This window comes from Carettochelys insculpta, chromosome 2 (assembly GCF_033958435.1).
Source record: "Carettochelys insculpta isolate YL-2023 chromosome 2, ASM3395843v1, whole genome shotgun sequence".
Lineage (NCBI taxonomy): Eukaryota > Metazoa > Chordata > Testudines > Carettochelyidae > Carettochelys > Carettochelys insculpta.
In genome coordinates, this window is record NC_134138.1 from 62939828 (window position 1) to 62966672 (window position 26845).

The window sequence follows — 26845 nt, forward strand, 5'->3', positions numbered from 1 at the left end:
CACAGTTTTCAAAGTTTTTGACATATAGGCTACGTCTACACGTGCACACTACATCAAAATAGTCTATTTTGATGAATAACGTCTACACGTCCTCCAGGGCTGGCAACATCGACATTCAACTTCGACGTTGGGCAGCACCACATCGAAATAGGCGCTGCGAGGGAACAGCTACACGCCAAAGTAGCACACATCGAAATAAGGGTGCCAGGCACAGCTGCAGACAGGGTCACAGGGTGGACTCAACAGCAAGCCGCTCCCTTAAAGGGCCCCTCCCAGACACAGTTGCACTAAACAACACAAGATACACAGAGCCGACAACTGGTTGCAGACCCTGTGCCTGCAGCATGGATCCCCAGCTGCCGCAGCAGCAGCCAGAAGCCCTGGGCTAAGGGCTGCTGCACACGGTGACTATAGAGCCCCGCAGGGGCTGGAGCGAGAGCGTCTCTCAACCCCTCAGCTGATGGCTGCCATGGCAGACCCCGCTATTTCGATGTTGCGGGACGCGGATCGTCTACACGTGCCCTACTTCGACGTTCAACTTCGAAGTAGGGCGCCATTCCCATCCCCTCATGGGGTTAGCGACTTCGACGTCTCGCCGCCTAACGTCTATTTCAACTTCGAAATAGCGCCCAACACGTGTAGCCATGACGGGGGCTATTTTGAAGTTGGCGCCGCTACTTCAAAGTAGTGTGCACGTGTAGACGCGGCCATAGTGTCCTAGCGTTTGATTACACTAAGCCAAACCAGACTCACAATGGGGTAAACTCTGAATTTTTCCATCAACTCTGATAAGGTTAATCTGGGCTTACATGGGGCAGGTTCAGAGTTTGGCCCAGAGTTTGCAGAACTTTTTTTTTAGAATCCTGACAAAGCTGCTACTTCCTACCATTTAAGTGTTAAAACTAAATATCCATCATTGTGATCACTGAGCCCATGGAGCCTGACCTGAGAATAAAGACAAATTCCATGATACCACACTGTCCCATGGAGAAAATGTTGGCTTAGATTTACTTTTAAATGCACAATTTTTTCCTTTTTATTGCTCAGACTATTCCTTGACCAGCATTTCAAAGGTGAATAATTTGATATGAGTTAGTTATACAGCTTCTGAGGATGAGAGTTTTTAATAATCTAACAAGAGCGGTTGGCCTCCTCCAAAAACTCTTAAAATCTGCTCCAATCAGTTGCCTCCATTAGAGTGCTGAGCCTGCATTTTGTTCAAGTGCCAAGATTGCAACAAAGCCAAAGAAATCAGGGTCAAAAGTTGCTCTTAGTTGGCATGTCTCTCTGGCAGGCTTTCTAGGCTATCTTGATTAAAGCACATGTTAAGCCTTCACTGAATTCTTTTTCCTTTTACAAATACAGTAACGTCTGATTTGATTTTTCACTCTTCACATGCTTCTGTGAAGAGGTCTGTGATCAGGGTGATGGACTAGCAACCTGAACCAAAAGACAGGATTTCTGTCATACCACAGGGATTTGTGTCATTCTAAATTATTAACTACCCCGGTGACAGGTGTTATCTTCTGCATTATCACAAGGTCATATGGATGCTGCAAGCCAATAGAAGTACAATCGTCACAAGACAGCAAGCATGCCTAGTTAGTTCTTTTTGTACTAGTGCTGCACATACAGCTCACACCCACCAGGTGGTGCAAGGAGACACAAAGAGCTCTTTGAAAATTTTGTGCAGAATAGATGATTGACCCCTGGTTCAGGTTTTTAAAAAGTCCCATTTGCTTAGTGAACTTCATCCTACGTACAAGTGAACTCAGGATGGCATAAACCATCTGTAACAGTGATTTTACATGAGTTCAAGAAGAATTTGGTAGATTTGGCTGAGTTTTGATTTGACTTTGGGACGTTTTCTAGGTTATATAGTTCAGCAGGTGCAAACTTCGTGCAACTGGAACTGGAAGAATGATTGTCAAACTTTTTCCAGCTTAGAGGCAGATTTTGCTGGACTTCAGTATCTTAGTCTAACATTTTATGGGTACAGGGCACAGGAGTTGGACACTGAACTCAAACCCAAATCTGAATGTGAAATTTGATTGTTCTCCACATCTTTGGCACATCTCAGATGTAGAGGATGAAGAAATTATGTTTCTTGTATCTGAACCTGATCTAGAAAACTCAAGCTCTCTAGTTTGGATCTGATCCAGTGTCAAATTTGGATCAAATTTGGATCCAACCTCCCCTAATCTAAATTTGGAAAAGGGGGTGATGAATTTTAGGCATTATTTGAACTGATATCTAGAACATATATAATGCACCTGAACATGTGGCCTCCTGCTATAACCTTTAATCTAGTGGATCTATCTTGGCATTGTCCTCAGTAAGCGATGACATCATTTATAGTTCCTGTCTGTCAGGAATGGATCTCATGCATTTTGTTATTTGCCTGTGCATCTAGTAAACATTTTTTGTTTACTTTTGCCACAGCTGGGGCTGTAGTTCATTATACACTTCAGCTCTAGAGAGCTTTTCCTGTGTATCTGTTTTGAAAGTACAGTACTATGAAAGCATATTGTCTTAAAGAGAGAGGTGCCTGGAATCTATTAGTGATCTGTTTTTCATTTTTAAAAATGTTCAGCAGGCTTATGACTCTAATTTAAAAATGCTTTAACTATTGGTATTATTTATACATCCCACTCTGGGGCATGGCACATTTCAGGCAAGTAAAAAGAAAACCTTCTGAAGAAGTTAAACACCATACTGTATGTCAGGGGTGAGCAAGCTTCTTACATTAGGCCCCACTTTTCATCCCACCAATTAGCAGGGGCCCCCCAACCTGTCTAATGTAATCCCAACTGACAGACATTTCGGTTACGTTCATATGAAAAAAACCCAACCTTTTGGCACATGTAAGAAAATAAGTATGTAGAATATAAAAACATTATTAATTGGTATATAAATGTGCATACATAAAAACAATGACATATTTCAGTATTTTAATGAGATGGATGAGCCTGAGACCAGCAGCAGATTGTGCTGTGCCCCCCTTATGAAATTTCATCCATCCCAATGGGCCTGTCCCCCACTTTGTGCACCCCTGCTGTATGTGATATACAGCAATTTCCTGCAACATCCTTAGAAAACCTTACGGAGTCATCTGAAGAAATGGGTCTTCCCCACGGAAGCTTGTGATCTAATAAATGTGTTGGTCTTCCTAAGTGCTATAGGACTGCTTGTTATTTGTGAATAAAATCTAAGTATCTCTGGTGTCCATAAAGGCACAATACGTGTAAATCTGGACCTCAGTGATATGAATAACATGGTAGACAAGGTTAGCTTTGTAGGACAATAAAAGTGAAGTGGATTTCCTGGCAAGTAGGTAGAAGCGAACACAAATTCTTCCCTATCTTGTCATGCAAAAACTCATCCTTGGAGATATGGCCTGAAGAAAGGACTGCGATCTGCTGATTATCTGTTCTTGGAATTTAAAGATTGAAGGCCCAAGCGCATAAAGTCAAAATGAACCCATTCATGAGTGTGCTTGTTCTGACTTGAGGCTTTTATGAACTTGTAACACAGAAAACTCTGTGTGGCATTTAAAGGACTAACTCCTATCAGAGTTGCGGCTGGAATTGGTGGGAAGAGGCTATAAACTCATTAGCGTGTGTGGAGATTTGTTTCTTGTTTTTAATACGTTTTCTCTGTAACGCTTTCACCTTAAGCATAAATGTGCTTGTTCAGGAAAGGATGTGTATTAACTTATAATTGCTCTCAATTACAGCTGTTCACAGCCTTAAAAGAGAAAGTGAAGCACTAATGCTAGTCTGTCTAGAAAATCTGGCTTGCTTGGGATATTACAGCTTAAGCAGGAAATAGGAGGGGGAGAAGTGTGGGTCTTTGTTAAGAAGCCTGGACTCCTGAGTGAGTAGCCTCAAGGGACCCTGGAGGGGGAATACAGGTACAGTTGCCCCTAGGTGAGATACTATATTTCTGTGGTACTGTATTCTGCTCTTTGGAGTTGGTGTAACATGATGCTGTAGTTTGGTACTATCAGACACCATTAGAATGACTGCAGTAGTAATGATGTAGGGAATGTGGCAGAAGGAATGCAGTGCTGCTGAAGGCTGGGAGGAATGAGTCTCCCAGAGGTCATCTGCATAAGAATGCAAAAGGTGTGCATGTGTGATACCTTTTCAGGCAAAGCCTAATGGGTAGCAAGTAAGCCATGAGATTTGGTCTATTGTAAACATGTAGTTGTAAAATCACAATTTAAGCTGACACTTAATGTAGGAGTTGTGAGATCTCACCAATGCTCTGGGTTGTGGGGGACAGGGCAGTCACCTTAGCTGTGTAAGACATTGATTACACAGGGCTCCCTGGTTTAAAGCATCCTGAGAGACAGGGGAGAGGTACTGGTTGAGCTACCTTGCTGAGTGCCTTGGCTGTATAGCTATAAGTCTGGCTTGACTAACCCTCCCCACCTGTTAAAAGATAGAGCTGGATACTAGAGTGTTTGTGAAACCCCACACTAGAGATGCCAAGAGCTGAAATTACAGTGTGGCAGCTGAGGCCACACAGAGCTAAAATCAGTGGGTTCTGCCTTAGGGCAGTCCCAAGCAGTGGGGTTAGGACTGGTAGACAAAAGCAGGACCAGTGGGTGGCTGGTAGGAGCGGTGGCGCATGACGGTGACTGGCAGATGGCTGGTGACAGCAAGGGGAGGCTACAGACAAGTGGACAGCTAGTATTACCCTGGTGATGTATCTGTGGGCTTTGAGTTTGGGACTGCACTGCAGAAGGTACACCCTGTAACTGTGTGTGTGTGGAAAAGGGCCAAGAGCCCCAGCAAGAGACTGGGTTCTACTGCATATGGGGATGGTATCTGGGTAAAAGGGGTTTTGTCTCTTCTGTGCTGAGATATACTGCATCTGTCGCTGTAACCTTGGGGTAGGTTACAGTCATTAAACAGGCCATTTCTATCTCAGACTCTGTGCTTGCGAGGCGGGGGGAGAACCGCCTTACAGGCACCCAGCACAGGGGTGAAATTGTCCCAGGCCACTGGGTGGGGGCTCGAGCCGGTTGGTTGTATCCTTGATAGGAAAACCCCACAAGAGTTGAACCCGGCCCTTCTGGCAGGCATCTGGCGTTAACAGAAGGGTTACATAAGTGGGGGCTCGTCCGGGATCTCTTTTGCTGGGTAGTACCCCTCGCAAGCACACATTATATATATAACATTGTAAGAAGCAGTTGTTGTTGCGGGATAAGTTAGAGTTTATACCATGGCTGGCCGTATGCTAGAAGAGTGGTGGGAGGAGTTGGGTATTGACCCTAGAAATTGTCTATTAGTTTTAGGGATACCTGAGGGTATGGAAGATGGCCCGATTGAGGCCCTTCTAACAAAAGCCATTGATTCTCTAAAGAGGTGTCGCATACGGGGGCGTAGACCTCAAGTAGACGACAAAGCATTTGTGGTGCTATGTGAATTGCCAGTAGCTGTGGACTCTTTGCAGATCCCAAGTGAGATAAAGATTCCCACTGGCACTTTGAAAGTTGTGATCGCCAAGGCCTTTGCAACAGGCCCCGCTTCACATGCTGTATTTGAGGAGAAGATGACAGCCTTTTTGGCACAGGAAGGAAAGACTATGGCTGACGTGTCAAGTCTACTAAGTGCTGAACCATCGGCCCCTGGCCCTTCTATGGATGTATGGGCCAAAGCTTTGGGACAAGCATTGGAGAAGGTCCTGCAACCTCATCATGAATCTAGTTCATACCGTAAGTTACGCTTATTTTCGGGTGATGCGGTCCCAATACCCGGGGAAGAAGCGTTTGAACCCTGGTTAGAACATACCACTGAAATGCTCCGAGAGTGGGCAGTACCTGAAGCTGAGAAGAGAAGGCGACTCATAGAGAGTCTCCGGGGTCCCGCGCTGGATGTCATTCGCACGTTGAAGCTGGGTAATCCGGAGGCTAGTGCAAATGACTGCTTAGAAGCTCTCAATCATGCCTTTGGGAGGACTGAAGATTCGGAGAAAGTTTATTGCAAATTCTTAAGCACCACACAACAGAGAGGCGAAAAGTTATCAACCTATGTTCAGAGGTTGGAAAAACTACTGCAGAGAGTTGTCTTGCATGGAGCCATCACAGCGGAGCAAATGGATCGAACTCGAGTGTCCCAAATTGTGAGGGGAGCGCAATACCAGCACCCAATCCTATTCCACCTTCGGTTAAGGGAACGACTGGCGGCCCCACCCAGCTATTCGCGATTGATTAAAGAGATCCGAGAAGAGAAAGAAAGGCAGGCCACCAGTGAGAGCGGGGACACTCAACCATCCAAACATGGCAGCACGGCCCCCTCGCAACTCCCCAAAACATTGATGGTGAACGGTGGAGAGGAGCTTGCCCAAAGAGTGCAAGACCTGATGGTGCAGGTGGATGAACTGAGGGGTGCTGTAGGTTCAGCCTGGGCACCAGGGAGTGGTGAAGAGCTAGCAGCAGCAGTCCATAAGACTGGGCTCAGGACAGCTACTTCTGCAGGCCGGCCAAGTATAGGATTCTTCTTCTGCTACAAATGTGGTCAGGAAGGACACACTGCAGCAAGATGTCAAAATAAGGAAAATCCAACACTGGTGTACCAAAAGCTGAGGGCCACCTGGGAAAAGTCGGGAAACGGCTACAGGGTCTGGGAAAGGAGCTGCCCACACCCTCGGGAAGCGAGGGCTCCCCTAGAAGAGACAGACCCACGGCTTTCCCACGAGGACTAATAGGACCTAGAGCAGAAGTCAATGTGAAAATAAAAGGGGTGGAATGTACAGCCGTCATTGATACAGGGTCTCAAGTGACGATCATATTCCAGTCATTCTATCAACAAAGGCTTGGGCACCTGCCTATCCAGCCATTGACAGGTCTCGGCCTGTGTGGACTCAGCCTGAATGAATACCCCTATGCGGGGTATATCATCGTGCACCTAGAGTTCCCAGAAGATGTGGCGGGGGTAAGAGAGGAGGTGGACACAGTTGCCTTAATATGCCCTGACCCCAAGGGGATCTCTGACGTGTCGGTGCTCATAGGGACCAACTCCAGTCTCTTTAAAGTACTGGTAGAATATTGCAGACGACGGGCCGGGGACCAATACCTGAGCACCCTGATGATTCATGCACTTTGTGCTGAAGCCTACAAAAATTTGAGGATTCTAAACAGGAGTTGCCTGAACTACCAATGGGTACCCTGAGGTATGCGGGCACAACTCCCATAGTAGTGCCTGCAAGGACAGAGCAAGAGGTGCTCACTAGGAGTACCTGGCTAAAGAGCAGCGGAGGGACTCTAGCTATGATAGAGCAACCAGCTGATGGAGGCCTTCCTGAAGGAGTGCTGGTTCCCAGTGGAGTTATAGCCTTACCCGCTGAAGCCCAGGAAGAGGTGACTATACTAATCGCTAATGAGACGAGTCGTGATATTGTTGTAAAGCAAGGGCAAAAAATAGCAGACCTTTTTGAGCACGATGCAGTGGTAAAGCCCCAGTGTGGTACTCCGGCCCCAACGATAGATCCAGAAAAATTCGACTTTGAAGATTCACCACTGTCTGAGAAATGGAAGACGCGGTTAAGGGAAAAGCTTTGCAAGAGAACAAAGGTATTCTCACTGCATGAGTGGGATGTGGGATGTGCAAAAGGGGTTAAACATAACATCATGCTGCATGATTCTCAACCCTTCCGGGAGAGATCTAGGAAGATCGCCCTTTCTGAGATGGAAGATGTGCAACAGCATCTTCAAGAGCTGGCAGAGAATGGCATCATTACAGAGTCCCGCAGCCCATATGCTTCACCCATTGTTGTGGTCCGTAAAAAGAATGGAAAAATCCGGATGTGTATTGATTACCGCACCCTAAACAGGCGTACGGTGACTGACCAGTACACTATGCCTCGGATCCAAGATGCCTTAGACTGCCTGCTAGGAAGCCAGTGGTTCTCAGTTTTAGACCTTCGAAGTGGATACTATCAGATTCCTTTGGGGGAAGAAGATAAAGAGAAGACAGCCTTCATCTGCCCATTAGGGTTCTACCAGTTCGAACGCATGCCGCAAGGGATTTCCGGGGCACCAGCCACATTCCAGCGTCTTATGGAGAAAGTTGTAGGAGACATGAACCTACTGCAAGTCTTGGTTTACTTGGATGACCTGATCGTATTCGGAAGAACATTGGAGGAGCATGAAGAAAGACTTCTTAAGGTCCTCGACCGGTTGGAGGCCTATGGGTTGAAACTTTCTATTGATAAATGCCAGTTTTGTAGAACATCGGTGAAGTATGTGGGTCACATTGTGTCCCAGGAAGGTGTGAGTACTGATCCAGACAAAATAGAGGCACTGGTCACATGGCCACGTCCCAACAATTACCGAGAGCTTAAAACCTTTCTTGGATTTAGTGGACATTACCGTAAATTTGTGGAACATTATGCGTCCATTATCAAGCCTTTGAATAATCTCACTCGTGGATACCCGCTCAACAAGAGCAAGGCTAAGACCAAGGGTAAGGGGGGGCCCTCAAGACTGCCAGGGCAAAAGTGCCGTGGCCCTCTAGAGCCTTTTGGATCACAATGGGATGAGAGGTGTGAGAAAGCTTTCCGAGAGATCATTAACTGCCTAACTCATGCTCCAGTCCTCGTGTTTGCTGACCCAAACAAACCCTTTATCTTGCATACGGATGCCAGTTTGGAAGGGTTAGGGGCGGTGTTATACCAAGACGTGGACGGCAAACATAGGCCTGTGGCCTTCGCTACCCGAGGATTGTCTAACAGTGAGACCCGTTATCCGATCCACAAGCTGGAGTTCTTGGCCTTGAAGTGGGCCATCACTGAGAAGTTTCGTGACTACCTATATGGTGCTAAGTTCCAAGTATGGACAGACAACAATCCATTGACATATGTATTGACAAGTGCTAAGCTGGATGCCACTGGGCAGAGATGGGTGGCTGCCTTGGCCAGCTACGAGTTCAGCCTACAGTACCGATCGGGCAAAAGCAACATTGACGCCGATGCATTGTCACGACGCCCACAGCCATCAAAGATTGATGAAATTCCTCTAGATGGAGTAAGAGCCATTTGCAATGGAAGTTATCACAAGCCCCAGGCCCCTGAGAGTTGCATTGCTGAAACTCTAGGTTTACCACCCGAGAGTGTGCCATCGGCCTCTGTGAACTATATTGCGTTGGATCAATCACCATTGCCTAGGCTCAATGCAGCGGACTGGCAAAAAGCCCAGTTGCAAGACGCTGACATCCGTGACACCCTACTCGCAAAAAGAGAGGGGCAAGACCCTCGAACCATTGTTCCCTCCACTCCGGGAAGTAAAATACTACTAAGGGAGTGGAACAAACTGAGACTGATACAAGGCGTGCTGCACCGGGTCACCACAGATCCATTGCAAAATCGACTAATACAACTGGTACTACCGACCGAGTACAGAGTTCTGGCCATGAGGGCTCTGCATGATGATTTCGGACATTTGGGTATGGAAAGAACACTTGAGCTTCTCCGTAATAGGTTCTATTGGCCCCGGATGGCTGAGGATGTACGCAGAAAATGTAAGACGTGTGCTCGATGTGTTCAACGCAAAACTCTGCCTACTAGAGCAGCCTACCTGCAGAGCATCACGACCAGCAAACCCTTGGAACTGGTATGCATTGACTTCTTGTCTCTGGAGCTGGATAGGAAGAATATTGAAAACATCTTAGTGGTAACTGATCACTTTACCCGATACGCTCAGGCCTACCCCACACGGGACCAGAGAGCCACCACTGTGGCACGGGTATTGTGGGAAAAGTACTTCTCAGTGTTTGGACTCCCAACTCGGATACACTCTAACCAAGGGCGAGACTTTGAAAGTCAACTCTTAAAGGAGGTGCTAAGAGTGGCAAAAATAAAGAAGTCCAGGACAACCCCTTACCACCCGCAAGGGGACCCTCAGCCAGAACAGTTTAACCGAACCTTATTGGATATGCTGGGAACATTGCGCCCGGAGCAGAAAGCGGCCTGGAGTCAACATGTTGCTTTTTTGGTGCATGCCTACAATGCCACAAAGAATGATGCTTCGGGAACCACCCCGTATTTGCTAATGTTTGGACAAGAGCCCAGACTACCAATAGACTTGTGTTTCGGGGTGTCAGGGGATGGGGAAGGCTACGAGACACGTTTGCAGTATGTTTCCCAACTAAAGGAAAAGCTGCGGGATGCCTACCGTTTGGCTACGGCAGCTGCCCGCAGGAACACAGATCGTAACAAACACGGGTATGATGCAAGAGTGCGCCCTCAGGAGCTCCAACCTGGGGACCAAGTTCTCCTGCGGAATCTAGGGGTTGCTGGTAAACACAAGATTGCCAATAGATGGAAGGCAACACCCTACCTGGTGGTGGAAAGACTTAAGGACCTACCTGTTTACAAGATTAAACCTGAGAGCGGATCAGGGCCAATGAAGACCATACATAGGAGTCTCCTACTGCCTGTGGGAGAGTTGGTTGGTGCATCTGCAGAGATGGACTATGACATACGACCAGGTGCAAGATCACATCCATTACCCAACACAAGCAGTGGGTGCAGTGGAGATGATCTTCCCTGATACAGCACCTTCGAGAGTGATTCTAAAGAGAATGAGATTCCCATGGAACACCGTGGAGTTGGAACCAGATCCCAGAGTCTATTGCAGGAACCTGGGGAAAGGGCAACACCTTTAGCACTGAATCCCAGAGCAGAAGTGTTTAGGCCCCGGCCTGGGGACCCTCCTTCCACAACAAGACTAGTCTGGGATGATGAACTTGCCCCAACTGCCAACAGTTTGGGGGAGAACCAGGCATGTGCAAATACACCCCCATTAGCTGACGGAGACATTTTTGTCCAGGATATCCCAGTCTGTGAGCAAGAGACACAAGGACCAACGTGGGTGGAGGAGGAGTCCTCGGGTGGATACCCCTTGCCCCTGCTGCCAGAGGAGGACCCTGCCCCTGTTATCCCCATCCTCAATAGGCAAGATAGAGCCATAAAGCCCATAAACAGACTAACTTATGAGGCACCTGGAGTAGTTGGGGAGGATGTAATACATCTGGCACACAGACTTGTAGAAGCCATAGTGAGCTTTCTCAGGCCATTAGAGGGGAATTCATGTGGATGTTATCATCAAAACAGTGTTTTGCCGGGACGTCAAATTCTCAGCTGGGGGGAGGATGTAGGGAATGTGGCAGAAGGAATGCAGTGCTGCTGAAGGCTGGGAGGAATGAGTCTCCCAGAGGTCATCTGCATAAGAATGCAAAAGGTGTGCATGTGTGATACCTTTTCAGGCAAAGCCTAATGGGTAGCAAGTAAGCCATGAGATTTGGTCTATTGTAAACATGTAGTTGTAAAATCACAATTTAAGCTGACACTTAATGTGGGAGTTGTGAGATCTCACCAATGCTCTGGGTTGTTGTGGGGGACAGGGCAGTCGCCTTAGCTGTGTAAGACATTGATTATACAGGGCTCCCTGGTTTAAAGCATTGTGAGAGACAGGGGAGGGGTATTGGTTGAGCCAGCTTGTTGAGTGTCTTGGCCCTGCCTATGCCTTGGCGGTATAGCTATAAACCTGGCTTGACTAACCCTCCCCACCTGTTAAACTGACACTTAATGTGGGAGTTGTGAGATCTCACCAATACTCTGGGTTGTTGTGGGGGACAGGGCAGTTGCCTTAGCTGTGTAAAACATTGGTTACACAGGGCTCCCTGGTTTAAAGCATTGTGAGAGACAGGGGAGCGGTACTGGTTGAGCCAGCTTGCTGAGTGCCTTGGCCCTGCCTGTGCCTTGGCCATATAGCTATAAGCCTGGCTTGACTAACCCTCCCCACCTGTTAAAAGATAGAGCTGGATACTAGAGTGTTTGTGAAACCCCACACTAGAGATACCAAGAGCTGAAATTACAGCGTGGCAGCTGAGGCCACACAGAGCTAAAATCAGTGGGTTCTGTCTTAGGGCAGTCCCAAGCAGTGGGGTTAGGACTGGTGGACAACAGCAGGACCAGTGGGTGGCCGGTAGGAGCGGCGGTAGACGGCAGCGGGTGGCTGGTAGGAGCGGCGGTGGCGGTAGACGATGGCGACTGGTAGGAGCGGTGGCAGACAACAGCGACCGGCCGGCGGGCGGCCGGTAGGAGCGGCCGCGCACGACGGCGACTGGCAGACGGCTGGTGACAGCAAGGAGAGGCTACAGACAAGTGGACAGCTAGTATTACCCTGGTGATGTATCTGTGGGCTTTGAGTTTGGGACTGCACTGCAGAAGGTACACCCTGTAACTGTGTGTGTGTGGAAAAGGGCCAAGAACCCCAGCAAGAGACTGGGTTCTACTGCATATGGGGATGGTATCTGGGTAAAAGGGGTTTTGTCTCTTCTGTGCTGAGATATACTGCATCTGTCGCTGTAACCTTGGGGTAGGTTACGGTCATTAAACAGGCCATTTCTATCTCAGACTCTGTGCTTGCGAGGCGGGGGAGAACCGCCTTACAGGCACCCAGCACGGGGGTGAAATTGTCCCAGGCCACTGGGTGGGGGCTAGAGCCGGTTGGTTGTATCCTTGATAGGAAAACCCCACAAGAGTTGAACCCGGCCCTTCTGGCAGGCATCTGGCGTTAACAGAAGGGTTACAATAATACAGGTTGAACCTCTCTAGACCAGCACCCTGAGGACCTGACTGTTGCTGAACTAAAGAATTTGCCAGACCACAGCAGGTCAATATTGTCTAGCAGCATTGCCATCACTTCCACTGTTTAATGGGCACTTAGAAGATATTTAGGGGTAAATGACAAATAACTGCACAGAACACTGAGAGCCAGGATTGGTGGCTGGAAACAACTCACCTAATAAACCATTTTGCTAGTCTTTAAAGTGCTACTTGACTGCTTTTTGTTTTGATAGCGTATAGACTAGCACGGCTTCCTCTTTATGGGATCACTGGACATTTGCCCACACCCATGATAAGTGGTCATGTGGCTAATTAAAATCATGATGGATTATGGATGTTGCTGGATGAGAGAGTGCTGGTCTAGAGAGGTTCAACTTGTATTTGATCTTTCTGTAGAGTCTTTTACCCCAGAAGATTAATGTGAGTTGATGTGACAAGGAGTTAGCAATTAGGAGCAAATTCTGTTCTCTGTAAACCTTTAGGTTTCAGTGGGGTGTCCTTCAAATGAGGGCAGTTTGACCATATGTGGATAGCTACGTTATGCAAGAAAACTACGGAACTAAAATTAGTGTATGTTTGTGTGCAATGTTGTATATGGTGAGCAACAGACAATACACAGCCCCAACTCATAGACAGTTAAGGGCAGAAACCACTTTTTTCCTTTTCTTTACCCTTGACCCCCATACCACTCGTTCTCTGGCTTATTCTGCCTCAAATGAGACTGTCTAGTTTGGAAAAATTGCATAGTGCTGGAACAAAGGTGAGCAAAGTTTTTAGGCTGGGCCCCGCTTCTCATGCCTGCTGTTAGCAGGACCCCCCCAACTCGTCTAATCTAACCCAAATCAACAGACATTTCAGATATGTTCATATGAAAAGCAAACCCCTTTGGGCATGTGTAAGAAAATAAGTATGCAGAATGTAAAATATTAATCAGTATATAAATGTACATAAAACCATTAGCATATTTTAACAGTTCAAGGAGATGGATGAGCCTGAGACCCAGAAGCTGATTGTGCTGCTCCCCACCCTCTTATGAAATTTCACATCCCCCTGAGGAGGCCCGGCCCCCACTTTGCACACCCCTGTGGTGGACAATAGGACATGCAGAAGTCTCTGGATTATTTCGTTACTGAACTATCTGGCCTTTCTCTGATCCCATAGTTACTCTGAATGACATCTTTCGAGGAGTGCTGGTTCTGGCTGTGGTACTTGAAAAAAAATCTGTTTGGCTAACAGCCAGCAGTACTCCCTGCTGACACTCAAGATAGCAGCACTGGGATCCATTATACCTGTAAACAGGTCAGAGATTTAGCAGCCTCAAAGCAAAGACTAACAAAATAATTTAGTAGGTGATGAGCTTTCGTGGGACAGACCCACTTTTTCAGACCATAGCCATACCAGAACAGACTCAATATTTAAGGCACAGAAAACCAAAAATAGTAATCAAGTAAAACAAAACAGAAATATATCATCAAGGTGAGCAAATCAGAGTAGAGGGGCAAATGGGGCGGGAGGGAGGAGGTCAAGAATTAGATAAAGCCAAGTACACATATGAGCCCCTATAATGACCTAGAAAATTGCCATCCCGGTTCAAACCACGTGTTAATGTGTCGAATTTGAATATAAAAGAGAGTTAACACGTGGTTTGAACCGGGATGGGAATTTTCTAGGTCATTATAGGGGTTCGTTTGCATACTTGGCTTTATCTAATTCTTGCTCCCCCCAGCCCTTCTGTCCCTCTACTCTCTGATTTGCTGATAATATTTTTCTGATTTGTCAAACTTGATTACTATTTTTGGTTCTCTGTGCCTTAAATACTGAGTCTGTTCTGGTATGGCTATTGTCTGAAGAAGTGGGTCTGTCTCATGAAAACTCATCACCTAATAAATTATTTTGTTAGTCTTTAAAGTGCTACTTGACTGCTTTTTTGGTTTGGTAGTACATAGACTAGCAGGGCTCTCTCTCTGTTACTATTCAAAGCAAAGAGTGTTACATGCTTTGTCATGCACACAGATAACCATTCTGTTATCTGATTACAATGAACCTGTGAACATGCTCTCAGAGATTTCTACTAGGACCTAGATGGAGCTGAGCAAATAATACAGTAGAACAAGTATATTTTCTGAATTTTTTTTAAACAATTTCACTTCCAACTGTATTTGAACCTCTCTTGGTTTGCACAGATAGTCTTATAACAGACTTTTGCTAGCACAAATGATTACAGAAGCCAATTTTAAAGCTTCCATGTTTTAAATTAATCTTCCAGAAGATTTTGCAACAGAAACAGCTTTAAGAACTAGGTTCATCCAGTCAGGGAACTGTAGCAATATCATGTGATTTGACTGGCTAATAGCAACCAAGCAACAGAACTCAAATAGCAAATTGCTGATATAAACTCATCAGCGACCAATTTCAAATAATGAATACATTCGAGAAAAATCACAATCTGTGTGTGGAAATCCCACGAACAGGAAAAGTGGTCAGATTTGCTGAATAAACCAGTTATAAGTTTATATCAACTCAAGTTTGTGAACAGGCACAGCCCCATGTGAATCCTGCTCTATTCGGTGTCTGTCTCCTATATGTAAAACTACCTGTCATAAGGGCCTGCTTCTCCAGCTTGCACTCTTGCAGCCTTCTGCAGATGTGTTGCACTCATGGCTCTGGGTCTGTTCAAACAGGAACTACCCAGATCTGACAAATGCAAACCCTTTTTGTAGAGTCTAGTTAATGCACAGTACCACCATATGCCCCTCTACCGTGTGGGGTTTAGCCACAACTTCTAACAATGTAATGCTCTTGTTCATCCCCTCTGGGACCATGCAAAAGTCCTACTCAGTTTCTTCCACTCTTCAGGAGGCCCCATCCGTGCTGCTAGAGCAAGGCTGTACTTCAATCAATCCCTCCATCTCTCTCCTTAATACAGAAGCCTAGGCCAGCTGTACAACCTGAGACAGTTTTTTCCCTAGCTGGCCTTTCCCTCTCAGTCAGTCTTAGCCTCAGCCTGGGAGGGTTCAGCAGACTGGCCTTTCCCTATTGTGGACTTCCTTTGGTTAACTAAAGGCCCAACAGAAACCTCCTTACTCCCAGTGTCTATGGGTATCCGCTCTACTGTGAGGGAACAGGGAGCGTTTCTAATGGCCCCTTTTCGCAGTTCATTCTTTATCGGTTGGGTAAGAGGGGAACCTTGCCCCCCCCACACCCCACTCATCTCTGCATGGTTCTGGGGCTTTAAAAGAGCAGTGATAGCAAGCCTACTCCAATCACTATTCATTCCCAGAGCTACTTCCCCTCTAGATCTATCCCACTTGGGTCTCTGTTTATCAGGCACTGAAGGGGCCATGCCACGTGACAGGCAGACTGATAACTATGCAATACCAGCTGCCCTGTCACACCACCTCAAAGTGGTCCCTGAGCAGAGTAGTTCATGCTTTAATAGAACTGCCCAAATGGGGACAAAGTGCATTCTGATGGAAATCAGAAACTCATTACTGATCTTGACTGCAATCTACTGCTCTCCCTGGAGATTAATTAAATATTCTTTACTATAGGGGTCGGGTGGGAAGTTTAGGAGAAAGCATATGAACTGAAAATGTCTTTGGAAGTCATTGAGTTTATGTCTGGAACTCGGCAATATTAATGTCTACAATGAGAACGTGAAACACTTTTAATGGCAGCTGATGTCATTCTTGGCACTAAACAATGATATAAAATATGCTAAAATGAGGTAACACACTATTAAATGTAACCCAAATGAAAGGGGGGTTGGGAGGGAAATGCACAAATGGCATATGGTACCAGCTTGGAATAACTGACCCTTTCCTTATTGTTTTCATCAACAAGGTCATTCTGAGTGAAACTCATCTCTCGGCATAATGGATGGTTCGAATAGGAGAGGCAGACCCCACAGAGAATGGGTAGATGATGTAGTAGATTGGTGTGGAGCTAGTCTACAGAAACTAAGCCTCTCTGCACTGGATAGGGAAAGATGGAAGGAAATAGTGAGAGAGGCATCAGACACCGATGGGCGCTGAGCCCACGGTTACTGATGATGATGATGATGATGATGATTTGGGCCCTGCCCTGCTGACCTTTTCCACTAGCAGCTGCTGGCTGGAGAGCACTAGGTCACTTCCCCAAGCCTCGGGGAAGCCAGGGGAGTGTGGGTGGCTGCCACGTCCCCAGGGCCCAGGGAGCGCCAGCAGCTTCCATGGGGAGCACTGGGGGCTGCCACTGGGGCTCCCAGAGGATGCTGGTGGCTGCTGCCTCCTTCCTGGGCTCCTGGGGCTTGGTGGAGCTGGGAGGAGCAACCCATCCCCCCATATCTTCCTTTCCCCTATTTGGGACAGGGAGATATGGTCGCCCTAATCTGAATACAAAGCAGATAGCAGGAAGGAGTCTTTGACTGTGTTTTGTGAACTTAATGTAGGATTCTTTATAGCTCCATCAGAACAGAAGCAGTTGAGATGTATATTCAGAGAACAGGACTCATTACATCCCCTTCCTTGCGTCCCTCCCTCCCTCATTCACTTTCTCCACAGCAAGGCAGAGGGTTGAGGTGCAGGAGAGCGTGGGGGATTCAGGCTCTTGGAGGGATCTTGTGTGTGCGTTCTGGGCTGGACAGGGGTAGGGTACAGGAAGGGGTGATAGGTGTGGGCTGTAGTGGGGAGTTGGCTGCAGGAGGAGATGAGAGGCGCAGTCTCTGGCTGGAGGTTTGGATACTGGAAGGAATGCAGAGTTCAGGTTCAGGGGTGCAAGTTCTGGGCTAAGGCAAAGGCTTCGGGTGCAGGAAGGGATGAGGGGGACAGTGAGTGCAGGCCCTGGGCTGGAGCAGGGAGTTGAGGTGTTGGAAGGGGAAAGGACTGCACGTTCTGGCAGGGGGTTGGGGCACAGGAGGGGTGCAGGGTTCAGGTTCCGGGATGGAATTTGGTGCAGGGTCGGGGCTTGAGGCAGGAGCATGGGGTGCAGGAGAGCGTGTGGCTCTTGGAGGGAGTTTGGGTGTGGGTTTGGGGCTCTGGACTGGGGCAGGAGGGAATGCAGGGTTGTAGGAGGGAGTTTGGCAGCTAACTCTTAGCGAGCTAAAATCTCCCACATTGGCTGCAGTGGCTCCAGGGAGATCAAGCTTGATTCTGGGAGACGCCTGGAGAAATCAGGAGGGTCAAAAACCTTAGGCTGCCTGCTTTGCAGACTGCCCTGGAGCGAACATCCCATGCCTGTTCCCAGGGCACAGGCCACTCTCCCCCGCCTGTAGCAGGGCTCTGCCCAGAGGAAACCGTCCACCTAGTGTGGCAGCAGGGTTCACCCTGCCTCCAATTAACAACGGTTTCCAAGGTGAGTCGGGAGGTGGAGGTGGTAGTCTGTCCCCAAGCAGGGCCACACCAAACAGCTGGCATTACCACCCCACACTACCTGGTTTTGCTGCTTGCTTTTCTGAACAGTCTTTCAAGCCCCGCTAGAGGGGCACTCCACACAGTTTGAAAACCTCTGTTCTAGATCCAGATGTGATGCATGGGATGACCCCCCCCCCCCTTTTACGTCCCCCTCCAGCTAGCAACAGTTATGAGGCACTTCTGCCTCCTGCACTCCGGGAGCCATTGCCTATCTCTGGAATAAGGCTCACATCTCTTACCTCAGGTTTTGACACAGAGCTATTGGTTAGAAACACCACTGAATTTTCTGGTAGAGCTTTCAGAGCTGCTGGAGCGCTCAGCTGCAAAATCGCTGGAAGTGATGAGCTCTAGCTGATTTAAGTATTTTGGGCTCTTTCCCTTCTATTAGCAGCTTCTGAGAAAGTGAGAGCACAGGAAAACACAGGGATAACACGTCTGATACAGTCTCAATGCTTTCATCCTTTGCACCACTGTAATCTCTTCTCCCTGCTGCCTTGCTGTTTCTAGGACCCGGCATGAGGAGTTGTGCTGGGTTATGCCAGCAAAGACACACCAACAAACCATGTTCAGTCTCCCTCCATTTGAAGGCAAGCAGAACTTTGCCATAGGGCTGGTCTGCATTCCAGAGTTAGGTTGACATAAAGCATCTTATGCAGACTTAACTCTGTAAGTGTCTATGGCTGCATCTACGCTATGAGAATTTAAGGGAGTTGGCTCAATATTACCACGTGAGTGTCTTAACTGTAAATACCATTAGCTCAATTTAGGGAGCACTAATATCGAGATTACAATATTGCAGTTACCTGCTGGGTATAGCATCAAGCTTGAATTCAGACGATTGATTAAAGGCCAGTGTGGAAGAGCCATGTCTTAAAATCAAATTTATTAGCCTGAAGAGGTGTCCCATACGTAACTCACAACACCCCTCTCATTGCTACGCTCGGGCCGCAGCTCTCCAGTTAATTAGGTACCAGGAAAACTGTGAATTTCAAAGCGGGACCAGCAAGCCTGTGGCTGTGGGCTCATGTTTGTATGAGAGCCTGAGAAATGTCTTTCTTTCCTATTAGCGCTGTGAGCGCATCTGCCCGTTACAGGTAACCACTGCAGGGAGTTCATGGTTCTGTCTCTATATTTGTTTTTTTTTTTCCTGCGCCCGGTGCCAGCTGCTGCCCTGCCGCACCACGTGGCAACAAGGCTGTTGTGGGGGTCATGCTTGCATAAGATACTGAGAAACTTTGTCTCACATTTGTGTGCAAACCCACTTCCCTCCCCCACAGGGCACCATGCAGTCTGGGTCTTTCCAGTGCTCAGCCACATCAAGTGGGTAGCTCCCCCACCCAATAAAAGGACATGCCTGCCCTTCGGTGATGACCAGGCTGCCAGGCAACATCATGCCATAGATTGGGCGCATGTAGGGCTCCAAGGGTGGGAAAGATATTCGGGAGACTTACAGCCACTGGGGGAAAGTCTCCCCCCAGCGGATAAGAAATTCAGGGAACACCACCTCAACTGGCTCCCCACTGAATACTCCCACTCCCATAGCATGGGACCACTGGGACTTGCAGCTGCTGTGGGGAAGTCTTTCCCCAGTGGCTAAGATAGTTGAGGGAACTACTTCAGCTTCTTCAGCATTCCAAGCGGCCCTGCAGCCGCACACCACAGCACCCCCCACACCCCACTAAAAATATTTTTGGGAGCTTGTTGTCCATTGCAGATACCTGCTGGTTTGATATTTTGGTTCTAAAATCTTTTTGCTAATACCTATCTGCTTTCATGCTTTGATCCCTTCAGAAACACGAGGAGGGGAGGGTTAGGTGAGATTCCTGTTTGCATTATAAGTTCAGTGTATGATATTTCACTGCCATCCCCTGTGTTGGCAACGTCTGTGTAGTGAAGGCAAAAGTCAAAAAATCTTTTTGCCTAGACTTTTCTATCCTCTTTCTTCTAACTTTAGAATACAGTCCAGGCCCCTGTATTATTTTCAGGGATCACATGCAATGATGGGAGCTGGGACGCTCAGTGGATGGCCAGTTGAGAACACAGCCTATGCACAGAAGCCTTATAGTGCACCTGAAAGCCAAAGACTCTCCCTTCAGCAATTCTTTTCTGGAAAACTTTCCTATCTTTCTTTCTTCCAGCTTTTTGAGGTCCCTGTATTAGTAGCATCCTTCAGTCTACGTAGACTATGGAACACGCCATTTGTAGTTCCGTTTGGCATCCTCATTTGCAGCGTCGGCTGTGACTGTGAAGACCCACACGAGAGTGACAGTCCTTGCTGCATCTGTTGCATATGTAATGGGTGTCTGGCAGGTCCTTGCTGTGTTTTCTGTGGGCTCGCTTCTCCTTTGCTAGCTGTCTGATCCTCAACTCACCCTTCTGAAGGCCCTTGTATAGTTCCTGCCTCCATCTGCTGCGATCATCTGCCAGCTCCTCCCAGCTGTCTGCCTGGATGTCTACTTCCCTGAGGTCTCTCTTACAAACATCTTTGTAGCGCAGCTGGGGGAGTCCGGGAGGTCTTTTGCCAGAGGCTAGCTCGCCATACAGGATGTCTTTTGGGATCCTTCCATCATTCATCCTGTGGACGTGGCCAAGCCAGCAGAGCCACCGCTGCCTGAGGAGGGTGTGCATAGTTGGGATTCCAGCTTGCTCAAGGACAGTAGTGTTGGACACTGTCCTTCCACGATATTCCAAAGATGCGCCTGAGGCAGCGCAAGTGGAAGACGTTCAGCCTCTTTTCCTGGCGGGCGTACAGGGTCCAAGTCGCGCTGCCGTAAAGGAGGGTGCTGAGGATGCAGGCTCTGTAGACTTCCATTTTGGTGTGAGTGTACAGCTTGTTGTTATTCCACACTCTCTCACTGAGTCTGGACAGAGTTGTGGCTGCTTTACTGATCCTCCTATTTAGCTCAGTCTCCAAGGACAGGGTGTCAGTGATGCTGGACCCGAGGTAAACGAACTCGTGGACGACCTCTAACGTATAGTTATCAATGCTGATTGATGGAGAAACAGCAACATCCTGAGCAAGTAGTTTGTCTTCTTTAGACTGATGGAGAGCCCAAAGTCCTTGCATGCTTTGGAGAACCGACTCAGAAGCTTCTGAAGCTGGTCTTCTGCATGTGACACGACAGCAGCGTCATCTGCAAACAGCATATCTCTGAGGACTTCCCGCACCTTAGATTTAGCTTTCAGTCTTGCAAGATTAAACAGTTTCCCATCAGATCTTGTGTGCAAAAAGATGCCCTTTGTTGAAGATCCAAAGGCGTGTTTAAGGAGGAGTGTGAAGAAGATCCCGAACAATGTCGGAGCAAGCACGCATCCTTGTTTGACGCCGCTCCTGATGCTGAAAGCATCCGATAGTGTGCCATCGTATTGGACGGTTCCTCTCATGTCTTCGTGGAAAGACTGAATCATCTTGAGTAACCATGGTGGACATCCTATCTTGTGGAACAGTTTGAACAGTCCATTCCTGCTGACTAAGTCGAAGGCCTTGGTCAGGTCGATGAAGGCTTCCTCTGCTCCCTGCATTTCTTCTGCATTTGTCTCAGAGAGAAGACCATGTCAATGGTAGATCTCTCTGCATGGAATCCGCACTGTGATTCAGGATACAACCTCTCAGCAATCTTCTGGAGTTTCCCGAGGATGACGCGAGTGAACAGTTTACCAGTGATGCTTAGGAGGGAGATTCCATGGTAATTGTTGCAGTCACTTCTGTCTCCTTTGTTCTTATTCAAGGTTATGATGTTAGGGTCGCGCATATCCTGTGGAACCTCTCCCTCTCTCCAGCACAGGCACAGTAGCTCATGTAGGGGTTGCAGGAGAGTGTCTGTGGCACATTTGATTACCTCTGGTGGTATACCATCCTGGCCCGGGGCCTTTTGTACTGCAATGTTGTCGATGGCTTTCTTCAGTTCATCCACAGTTGGTTCCTGGTCCAGTTTGTCCATTACTGGTAGAAGTTTGACGGCATCGAGGGCTGAGTCGACCACAATGTTCTCGCATGAGTACAGCTCGGAGTAGTACTTGACCCAGCGCTCCATCTGTTTGGCTTGGCAGTGATGACTTCACCAGATTTGGATTTCAGAGGTGCCATCTTGTTCTGGGTGGGTCCTAATGCCTTCTTGATGCTCTCATACATTCCCCTGAGGTTACCAAAGTCAGCACTGGTCTGGATGCTGCTGCATAGCTCGAGCCAGTAGTTGTTGGCACAGTGCCTGGCCATCTGCTGTACTGTTTTTCTGGCTGCTCTGAGCACTTGCAGGGCATTCTGGCTTGGCGAACGTTTGTACTCCAGGAGCACAGCGTGCTTTTTTTTGATGGCTGGCATCATCTCATCGGAGTTAGCTTCAAACCGGTCATTTGTGTTTCTAGCTCTTCTTCCAAACACCGACAAGACAGTGTTGTACATTGTATCCCTCAGATGCTGCCATCTGGATGTCACATCGGCACCCCCAGGGTTGCTGCGCAGATTCTCCTCGAGGGTTGCTCTGAACTTTTCACCTCTCTCTGAGTTAGCTGTCTTTCTGGCATCGATGCAGGGCCTTCCAGTTGGTTTAGAGCGGTGCAGCTTCTTGGGAATCACCTTGAGTTAGGAGCAAACTAACGAGTGATCTGTATCGCAGTCAGCACTATGATAGCTGCGTGTCAGAAGGACGTTTTTGAGGTTATCATGTCTAGTGATGACCACGTCTAGTTGATGCCAGAGTTTTGAGCGTGGGTGTCTCCATGACACTCTGTGCTGTGGCTTGGTTTGGAAAAATGTGTTTGTGATGCACAGACTGCGGTACGTGCAAAGTTCGAGAAGACGCTGACCATTTTCATTCATTTTTCCCACACCAAAGTGGCCTAAGCAGGAAGGCCACGAGTCACCATCGGCTCCAACTCTCGCATTGAAGTCACCCAGAATGTACAGGTGTTCGCGAGCAGGTATTTTCGCTATGGCAGCACTAAGCACGTCAGAAAACTTGTCTTTTACTTCCGGTGCAGCGTACAGGGTTGGGGCGTAAGCGCTGATCAGGTGGACAGGACCGGCGCGAGTTTGAAGTATGACCTGAAGGAGTCTTTCTGATCCACCCATGACTAATTCCACCATTTGTAGAAGGGTGTTTCTTATGGCGAAGACAACACCATGCTCCCTGGCTTCTTCTTGGGCTTTTCCCTGCCAGAAAAAGGTGTAGTCCTTTTCCTTTAGAGATCCCGAATCTGCGAGACGTGTCTCTTGCAGAGCAGCAATGTCAACTTGGAGCCTCTTCAGTTCCTCATTGATGACAGAGGTCTTTCGGGTGTCGCTGATGTCCTGAAGATCTTCAGTCAAACCAGTCAGCATGGTCCGCACATTCCAGCGAGCAAGCTTAAAACTTTGATGGTTTCCTTTTCTTGTTGATTTTCTTCTTATTGGTTTGCCTGGTGCTCAGCTTTCAGGTCACTTGTCAGGTTTGGAAACCTTAAACCTCATGCACCCAGTGAGGCAGGTGAACTGTGGTGGGACAGTACCTTATTGGCTGGGGGCTGCCCAGCTAGAGGCGGGCGGTGACTGTCCAGTGAGATGCGACAATCTCTCCCACCGTCGGAGGCAACCCCTGGTGCTCGTTCTCTACGCCAATCGAGCAAGAGCTTATATCCGGTATCTGTTACCTCCCGTGTTGGTTCAACGCTGTTAGTGATGCTGGAGTGCCTCTCCAGGCACAAGCTTGGGCGATTATTGGGACCCTGGGCTGCTCAGATGCCAGTGTCCCCCTCTCAGCTTTACTGATATAGTCCAAAGGAGAGGATAACCTCTACGTCTGGTACCAGCTCAGCTGCAGGAGTTGACAGGTCAATGCCAGAAGTTGGCACAGAACCGCCTTAGGACTCCCCTCCGGATTTTCTGTCAGGGTTTACTCCCTTAGCCTTGCTCCTTTCCAGGATAACCCACAAGGCAGTGGGGCATGGAGAATGTGGGTACGGTCCCACTACCTCTTGCACCTCCCTGGCGCCACGTGTCCCCAGAGCTCCCCGTGATGACCACCTCGCCTCCCCAGGACCCTCCTCTTCTCATCAGCTGCCATCACCCCCCAGATTCCCCCTCCCTGTCCCCTTTTCCCCCATCCACTCCCATGTCTCCCGACTGCACCACACTGCCCCCTATCAGTTCTCGTTGCCCCCAGGTCCCCCTTCCCTTGCCCTCTCCGCACCCGGCCACACGCTTCTGCAGCCCCACATCCTCCAGGAAGGCGCTGATCTCACAGCCCAGCCGCACCCTGGGTCCCAGCCAAAGCTACCAACTCTTCATCTGGCTATGGCTGTCCCTGGAGCCCCACAGATCTGGTGCGGTGCGTGCATGCAGGGAGCGCAGGACTGGGCCTGGAAGCCATGCAATCTGATCCAGCACGGCGCAAGCAGCCTCCGTGGGTGCTGCTATCCTCGCAGCTGTACCAGACGCCCCCAAACCACTTGCCCACCACTGACATCCCTCGATCTCACCCCCCTTGCTCCTCATGCTGCAGCGGGTCCCTCAGCTCCAGCCAGCAGTTAGGGATGATGCTGCCTCTTACACCTGAAGAAGTAACTAGCTCCCTCTAAGCTCCCTCTCAAAACTCCCAGATGTTAGCAACCACCCTGTTCGCATGCTCCATGGTCGCTTGCCAGCAGGGCTTTAGAGCTCTGGCTACCTGAGAGAGCCCCTCCCTCTGACTACCACTCAGCCAATCGGCACGCAGCCTGAGCACATGGCCAGCCTGAGCACATGGCCTTTCAAACAAACAAACAGGCAGCTCAGCACTCCAAACACCAAATAAACAGACAAACCCAGGCCCTGTATTATTTTCAGTAAAATCAAAAATCTTTTTTCCTAGACTTTTCTATCCTCTTTCTTCTAACTTTGAAAATACAGTCAGGGCCCCTGTATTATTTTCAGGGATCAGATGCAACAACAGGAGCAGGGACAGTCAGTGGATGGCCAGTTGAGAATTCAGCTACAGAAGAAAGACAGTTCTTTAAACATTTTTGTCATCTGTGTGGATTCCCTCCTTTCGGATCTTTGCTTAGCATGGGAGGAGAATGAGGAAAATGCAATGTGGGAAGATGATGTCAAAGACCAGCGAACACACCCAGAATGCTATGGGATAGGTTTCCACAAGGCACTACTGCAACCGTCGATGTTTGCCACTTTGAGTGTGGCAGCAATGAGTCGATTTTGTGAGGAGCAGCTGGGAGGTGAGGATGGTCAAATTCAAATTTATTAATTCCAGAATTACAAAATCAAGTTTTATAAAGTCGAATTTATCTTGTAATGTAGATGCAGCCTATGTTAAGATGTAGCATCCACAAATGTAACTCGCCCCCTGCACTGACTTAATAGCTATGCTTCCACAAGAGGCCTAGCATTTGGTCCTTTGGTACTTGGTCCTGCCATGAGGGCAGAGGGCTGGACTGATGACCTGTCAAGGTCCTTTTCAGTCCTAGCATTCTATAATTCTATGGTTTAAGGCAATGTAGTTAGGCTGGCACAGAGCTAGTGTAGATGCTGCGCTGTATCAAGCTGTCGCTGTCTGTCAGAAACCATCTCAAAAAGGCAGCTAAAGTGGCACAAGCAATCCTGGTGAAGACGTGTAAAATCAGTTCAATTACCATGGTGCCTGAAACTTAGGTTGACTGAATTTTGTAGTGCAGACTCTCCTTTCAACCTTAATGGGAACGACACTGGGCCTTGTAATCGTTCTAGCTCACCCCTCATGGGCTTTTGGGCTATCCCCTGTGTGGGTGATTTGACCCTCACCCAGATTTCTCCCAAGGTCCCTATTGTCCTGTGAATCCCACTGTAGCAGTTGGAGCCCCAGCCCTTTGAATTGCCACTGGCGTGCTGCATAGCGTGCTTCAGGCAGCTTGGGGACTTGCTGGGGCTGGGGTGGGGCATGAGATGGCACACTGGGTGGTGCTGAGGGCTGGCTGCTCTCAACCTCACCCCTTCCAACTCAGACCGACTGCTTCGGGGAGCACAGAGCCGGCCCCCCACCTTGCCCAGGGGCCCAGCAAATCTGTCCATTCCCTGAGTCTCAGAATATACGATAAACTCTTTGATATCCGGCATCCACGGGACCAGGGGCTTGCTGGATACTCGAGAGTACTCGCACTGGGTGGGAGAGCAGAGGATCCTGCCGGCTGCACTGAGAGGCAGCACTGAGGGAGGGAGGGATGCAGGGCAGCACTGAGAGAGCTGGCCCCCTCCCCTGGGTGGGGCATTGCTCTCCCTCTATGTGCACAAACCCCAGCCCTGGTGCTGCTTCTCCTGCCAGCCCCACTCGGAGGCAGCACTGAGGGAGGGATGCAGGGCAGCACTGAGAAAACGGGTCCCCTTCCCCAGGGACAGGGCGTTGCCCTCCCTCTGTGTGCACAAACCCCAGCCCTGACACCACTTCTCTGTGCTCGTGCCCAGTGTTCACTGGCCAGGTCTGCCCAGCTGTGAGTCATGGCAGTTATTCGAGTGTGCTGGTTAATCAAATACTGGTTAAATGAGAGTTTACTGTAGTGACTAGCAGGGCTGCTCCATGCAAATTTTGCCCCATGCTAGGGTCTACCTTAGGAACTAATCCTCTCCTGACAGTCTTCCTTTTCCATAACTCTTGCCAGCTCTCTCTTCTCAGGAGAGGAAAGACTGCGCCTCCCACTGTCGGTGTTCCTGCTTTAACATGCTCCCTCAGCCAACCACTCTCGACACATGTGTCAGGGTAGGTTTACAGAGTTCTTTGGCTCCAGTTAATCTCCCTTGTGTCCTGTGTAGAATTTACACATCCCCTCACAGGCCCTATGTAGGTTTTCTGGAGTACTCCCCGTTTTCATCTACA